The following is a 7,560-nucleotide window of genomic DNA, read 5'->3' on the forward strand; positions in this document are numbered from 1 at the left end:
CAGACTGCTTTCATCTGTTCAGTGGCTCTGAAATTATAAACATCCTGACTTAGAGTGATGCTGCTAGTTATAGGCTGGACTGTTGAAATTCAAACTACCAGTTGGTCAACCAGAGTACTAACAGGGATGATAAAGAGAGACCATATTTCTCCCATAATAGCTTCTCTTCATTGTCTCACTGAATTGAATTTCAAATCCTTCTCCTCACATGTCTTACACAATTAAGCCCATCAAATCTTTAAGACCTCATATTATCCCAACAGAGCACTTCATTCTCAGACTGTGGTAATCAGAGAGGCTGGGTTTTGTATAAACATTTATTATTGTGGATGTGCAAATGTTGAAATTGCATTTTATAGTATTAAGTGGCTGAAGTTAAGAGCATTTTGCAAACTTATTATTTCAGTAGCGCCTCATTTGAAGTCTATTAAGGTAACAGTATTTGTTAGGCAGAATGACATCTTTCCCGTCCATCCTAAAGTAATAGTATCTATTACTAGAAATCTAAAATTTAAAAAATAAAACATCCACTGCATATAATGAACCAAAATGTCAGAAGAGTAAAACTAAGGCAGAAAAATTGTTTTTATTTAATATAAAAACATAATTTTTTATATATATTTTTTTATGATAATAATGTTATATTTTTATTTCAGATGTATTAAAGTTGATTAGGCAAACTTTAAAAGGGAAAACAAATTTCACAGTAATATTACTGCAACACAATCTATGCTCTCCATAGGAACAAGTAGTACTATTAGATACTTTAAGTTTAAGTATAAAAAAATAAGGGCATTTTTAAAAAATATAATGTAAAGAAAATTATGTTACAGAAGACACATCTGAATCCTTTCACTTATGCTACTGCCAAGCTGTAAATATAGTATGCTGCAAGTGAAAGTCCTGTTCCTGCAATATTACATAATTAAATGTATATGTATGAAATTGTTTGAATAGTATTCCATACAGAATAGTGAACTTTGAGTTTAAGTAACATTGTTGTCGGCTAGAGAAACTGTTGCTTCCCCCCCCGTCACATTTTTGCACTCATGCAAGTGCATCACTGTGATCAAATGTCTGCTGTCGGCCACAGCTGATGTTTGATGTCTTTCATCTTAAGTGCAGATGTCACATTAATCACTGTTCCTATTGAAACAGTGGCACGCTGAGCAGTCTTTGTGACTGAAGCTTTTGTGATAAAACATTGAGCCCTCTTTCAAAGCTCTTTAGATCTTTTCCTCTTGCCATCTTGACTCAAAATCAGAATCAACTGGGTCTGTTCAGCATTTTTAATAGATGCCATAGAGCATGATTGCAGAATTATAATGTAAGGCATCTCTGTGCCACTATTGATTGTGTTTCTAACCTTATTTAGTTTAGTATTTTTTTTTCCTTTGATTGTTTTCATCTTTTTGAATGTTTTGTCTTACAGCATGAAAATGTTAATGTTATGTATTGTTGACATAGAATGAAGAAAGTATGAATTTGAGATGCTTCTAAGTGCAGCACTACAGTAAATGTATTTAATCCCAGTAACCACTAATGTGTGTGTGTGTGTGTATATATGTATATAAATAAATGTAAAAATCTATAATACGTAGACTTTGCTTTGAATAATTTTCATTTTACAAACCAGGCAGAATTATTTTTTACATTAATGCATAACCTGTTTAAACACTATGCAGTCCAAATTTAGCACAAGTGGTCTGAGGAAAAGCCATCCCAGAACCCTTTTTCCAAACACAGTGACTCAGATGATGTGGATCGAGTTCCTGGAAAATGTAAATGAGGTTCTGTGAGAAATTTTTCCCTCAAGAGTCAAGACTGTCACTCTTAATGAGCAAGAACTGACCATATAATGGTTCATCTGAAAATGGTCATATAGAAGAACTGGAATGAAAATGAGTGAAAAAGCAGCCAACATCTACAGATAAACTGAAATGGTTTTGTACTCTGCTGTAGGTGAAAAGATTGTTTTTAACCATCAGCCACTAAAGGCTAAAGGGGTACTGTCGTCACCCTACTGGGCAGGCAGGCAGATGGCGTGCACACCTACGTTTGTGAATGCAGTAACTCGAGAACATGAAAAACATCTTCTTTTAACCATGAAGGTTTTGATTGTAAGTAGCGTGCAGTGCTGTTAACTACAGGAGAACATCTTTCGCTCCACCCGGGTTCACTGGTGTCTTTATCGTGGTGCCACCTCTTTGCTGGCTGCTGTGTACCAGAGAGGAGAGGCAGCAGCTCCACCATAAACAACACCCCTGATGACAGTGTCGTCTTCACTGCTGTGTTGTGAACATTTTTACTAAACAAAAATAGAAGTGTCTTGAGCTGATTGTTAGAACCCCGTGTTCCTAAATTTTACATTTTACAGTCTGCATGAAAAGTATTTTTTAGCTGAGCCCTCCACCCCCATGAACATCCTCCTCCAGTGTTAAATTCTTTATTCTAAAATTACTGACTGCAAGACAGAAAAAAATCCACTTGTTAGCCAAGGTGTGCTTCACCCTGTTTTCTTCAATGGGGAGCTTGATTGATGGAGAAGGCTGTCAGTGGCCCAAATACTTAAAAAAAAATCCCCTCTTGGTTATTCTGATCCCTGCAGCCTCATTCCAAATACATAAAAACCAATTACCTGAAATAATGGTCTCAGTGGAAACTTGAAATATAACTCTGCTGGACATCAAAGAACAAATGATGAAACGTCTCCTGTATCCAGACTCTAAACTCGCCTCATGAACCACATTCAGTGATTTTACAGCACTTCTGTCAACCAGATGATGGCACTGTGCTGCCACGTGTGAATGTATGATTCAGCAATAGTGAGGCTGGTGAATCCTCTCGTCAACAACATGGTTATTAATGCCAGAGAGCAAACATCAAATTATAGTGATAACAGATTTTATTTAATCTGTTTAATCTCCATGAGTTCAGAGCATCCACTCTGAATAACACATAACCTGGTAAAGTGAGGGAGATTTCAGAAATGTGCAGTAAAAATGAATGCTTTTGCACCAGTTGTGCTGCAAACTGACTTGGGTCAAGGTTTCAAATGCCAGTCAGTCTTTGTTTTGAATACCAGCTGGATCTGGGTTACTGATTTTAGGACAATACAGATTTTCCACATATTGTTTCCGTGCTTGTACTGCACACTTTTCTCTGATTGTTTAACTGAGTGACACTTATGAGTCATTGTACAGTGCCGTGTGCTGCAACCATCTGCTAGTCACATTCAAAATGTGCTAAAAATAAGCAGCAAATACTGTTTGACACAGGTTGGCTTTAACAACGACCTACTTGGCATCATCAGCAAGTTTACCATAATGCCAGCGCTAAATGACAGAAATCAGCATCAACAGTGGCCCTGAATATCCGCCTAAATACGGATTTGCTGTTTTAGAGAAAATATGTTTTTAATGACATGCATTCATGTCTATTTTCTAAATGTTCTATGAGCCATCTAGGCTGTGAATCCCCCTGATTTCCACAATAATTATGCAGCCAATGTACAGCAAGAGACAACGTTAACTTAATGCTGAGGACTGGAATAAATGTCCTCAAGAAATTGGAGTGCAGATCTCCTGCTGTTGCTGATACAAGAGTTTGGAATCAGAATACTTCCTCTTCTATTATTAACTGGGTTAGAAATTACCACCAGCTACTCTCTGTGCCAGTAGGTGGTGGTGGGTTTGTCAACTCACTCGGCACTTTGGCAGGAAATCAGCCATTGTTCCGAGCTCCAGTTGCATCGAAATGAGGCCATCACTGCATTTTTATTTTGTCTCTGATCCGATCCACTGCGGAATAGTTTTCTAGGTTTGTTAATCTTTCATCTCACCAGGTTAGGCATGTTTAAATTTTGATTTTCACTAGCTCATGTTGAAGCCTGGCATAATGAAAAGCACTCCTATCTCCTCTGGTGTTCATTCCACTTACAAATGATAGTGGAACATGCCACAAATTGAGCATAACTGCACGCTGTGTTACTCTGTGGTTTAATTTTTATTGTACTCTGCGTTCCAAGTGTGGGTAACTCCTGGTTATTAGATGTCAGTCTTCCTCTGCTTGTGTGGCATGATTGTTTCTTGCAGATAGCTTGTGTCACTTTCTGATTAACAAACCAAACCAGGCATGATTGTAAAAAAATGTGATACCATCACATACCCAACAATCTAAGCTAATAAGAAGATGTGCTGTCAACATTCTTATTATCAGTTTGATGCCTGCTAATGGGCAAACAGGTCAACATCCTGCCCTGTCTATTGATGCAGAAGTCTGTCTACCCTAATCTTAGAGTCCTCTCCTGTAGCTGCAACTCACAGTACCAATACAGTCGTGTAGTACACAGAGAGGACTAATTCATTCAGAATCACCGTGAGGAATATGAAAACACTGCTGTGCTAGTCTGAGGAAGCAGGTTAAAAGTGGCAGTGCTGGTCCAGGCTGCTGTGTGAGGAAGCTGCCTGTGTGTCCCCGATAAGGGGGAGCGAGTGGTGAGGACACGTCAGCCTACTTCAGGTGTCAGCACTTCAAACTAGAAGCATGGCTTCACAGGGAATGTGTAAAACTCCATCTTGCAGAGGTGAAGTAGAGGATATTCTGAGTTTGTAGTATTTGATGTCCAGTGTCAACTTGTTCTTAACCTAAAAAAGGAAAAAGAAAAATGAATCCTTGAGTTACTCTGTGGATTTCTGCTCTTGAAAGCTTCCTGTGTCTTTTCATCCAGCATGTCAAAACATACACCCTGTTGGCTGACAGCACCCTACAACAATAGGCCACTTTAGTTATTTGACATGATTGAACATATGATGCCAGTCTGTTCTACAGATAATGGGATAAATTCCTGAAATCTTACAGCTTACACGATTACAGTTATGAGCTGCTGTAAGGGTGAAACACTGAACAGTGACAGCAGAAATAAACAACAAACACTGAAATGTTAAATCTCATTTAATTTCTGAGGAACACCAAGTGGCATCCCAGAGGACTCCAAGAATAAACTACTGGGAGAAACAACTATCACAATAAAATCTTATTTCCTAAAACATAAAACATTATCCATTATTAGTTATGCATTTAATATAATCTGACAAAAACAACAGAATTGTTCATTGTTATTTTAGGAAACTTGCTAGTAATTCAAATGGTGTAAAACAGGAAAATATGTATATACTTTTCTTGCATACAAACTGAAATGCCCAGAGCAATTAACATTTGCATTCATGTAGCATCCTTTGATTCTAGGATCATTTAACTTTCAATCATTTAAAATGTTATCTGTCGTATGTTTAAATGCTGATATCAACTGGGGGTTTATCGTAGGGAGAAAGACAAACTGAAAGTGACTATAATTTTTACATTTTATTTATCTTTCACTTCAAAAGTAAATAGTTTGGTCTCAGTATGACCCCCTCCCCAAATAAAGCCTACATGAATACAGTAAATGCCACTTTTTGATAAGGTTATATAGACTGTCATGACAAAAATACATGAATTAAGAGTATAACATGCATCGATATATCATGCTTGAATGCATGAACGTCCTTCTAAATGTCTGAGACACCCCTCCTGAAAGTGTGTAATGCTAACCTTCTAGGACCTGGCGTCCACATACACTCAACAAAAATATAAACGCAACACCTTTGTTACTGCTCCCATTCCCCATGGGATGGACGTAGAGACCTAAAATTCATTCCAGATACACAATATAACCATCCCTCCCAAACAGTGGTCACAAATCAGTCCAAATGTGTGGTAGTGGGCACATCTGCTATATTGAGATAATCCATCCCACCTCACAGGTGTGCCACATCAAGATGCTGATCTGACATCATGAGTAGTGCACAGGTGTACCTCAGACTGCCCACAACAAAAGGCCACCCTGGAATGTGCAGTTTTGTCTCACAGCAAAATGCCACAGATGCCACAAGCAATGAGGGAGTGTGCAATTGGCATGCTGACAGCAGGAATGTCAACCAGATCTGTCGCCCGTGCATTGAATGTTCATTTCTCAACCATAAGCCGTCTCCACAGGCGTTTCAGAGAATATGGCAGCACATCCAACCGGCCTCACAACCGCAGACCTCGTGTAACCACACCAGCCCAGGACCTCCACATCCAGCAGGTTCACCTCCAAGATCGTCTGAGATCAGCCACCCAGACAGCTGCTGGAACAATTGGTTTGCACAACCAAACAATTTCTGCACAAACTGTCAGAAACCGTCTCAGGGACGCTCAACTGCATGCCCGTCGTCCTCATCGGGGTCTTGACCTGACTCCAGCTCGTCGCCGTAACAGACTTGTGTGGGCAAATGCTCACATTCGATGGCGTCTGGCACGTTGGAGAGGTGTGCGCTTCACGGATGAATCATGGTTCACATTGTTCAGGGCAGATGGCAGCTGAGAATGTCCCAGTTCTTGCATGGCCATCATACTCACCGGACATGTCACCCATTGAGCATGTTCGGGATGTGCTTGACCGGCGTATACGACAGCGTGTACCAGTTCCCACGAATATCCAACAACCTCGCACAGCCATTGAAGTGGAGTGGACCAACATTCCACAGGCCACAATTGACAATCTGATAGACTCCATGCGACGATGTGTTGCACTGCATGAGGCAAATGGTGGTCACACCAGATACTGACCGGTTCTGGGTCCCCAGACCCCCAATAGCGCAAAAAACTGCACATTCCAGGGTGGCCTTTTGTTGTGGGCAGTCTGAGGTACACCTGTGCACTACTCATGATGTCAGATCAGCATCCTGATGTGGCACACCTGTGAGGTGGGATGGATTATCTCAATATAGCAGATGTGCCCACTACCACACATTTGGACTGATTTGTGACCACTGTTTGGGAGGGATGGTTATATTGTGTATCTGGAATGAATTTTAGGTCTCTACGTCCATCCCATGGGGAATGGGAGCAGTAACAAAGGTGTTGCGTTTATATTTTTGTTGAGTGTATGTGGACATCACATTTTTGGTTGTCTAGACAAAATAGTACATTTTTCTCTACAAGGGCCTGATATCCACTTACGAGGACATTATGCTGCCACTGTTCTATTGAAATTTAAAACAAATGTCCTCTTATGTGGATCTCATTTTTCTCAGAAACAAAAATAAGGTAATTCTTTCTTTTTACATTCATCAGGTCCCAATCAGCCCAAATAGCAAAGAGAAATTAAAAATGCATGCCATGAAAGAGTTCGGGTCTTAGGAGGCTAAATTAGTTCCACTGTGACCTCAGTAAATAGTTCAATCCATTAAAAACTGGATAAATAACATCTGCCCCTGAAAGTTTCTGTTCCCTCGGACTCCAATATATGTGTACCTTTAAAAAGTATCGATTTTGTTTTAAAGCAGATTCAATAATAATAAAAATTGTTTAGGGACAAACTTCAGAAGTCAGCAACATTGTAATGATGTGATGAAACATCTGTGGACAATAACAAAACAGATGCAAAGAAAATAAATGCCTCCAAACAGCTTCGAAATAAAATTAGCAAGTTTTCCCACTTTACTTAAATTGTTACTTAACCATTTATATAGTTTT

This window comes from Rhamphochromis longiceps, linkage group LG11 (assembly GCF_057381845.1).
Source record: "Rhamphochromis longiceps isolate RC_006_pf linkage group LG11, R_longiceps_female_GT1.1, whole genome shotgun sequence".
NCBI lineage: Eukaryota > Metazoa > Chordata > Actinopteri > Cichliformes > Cichlidae > Rhamphochromis > Rhamphochromis longiceps.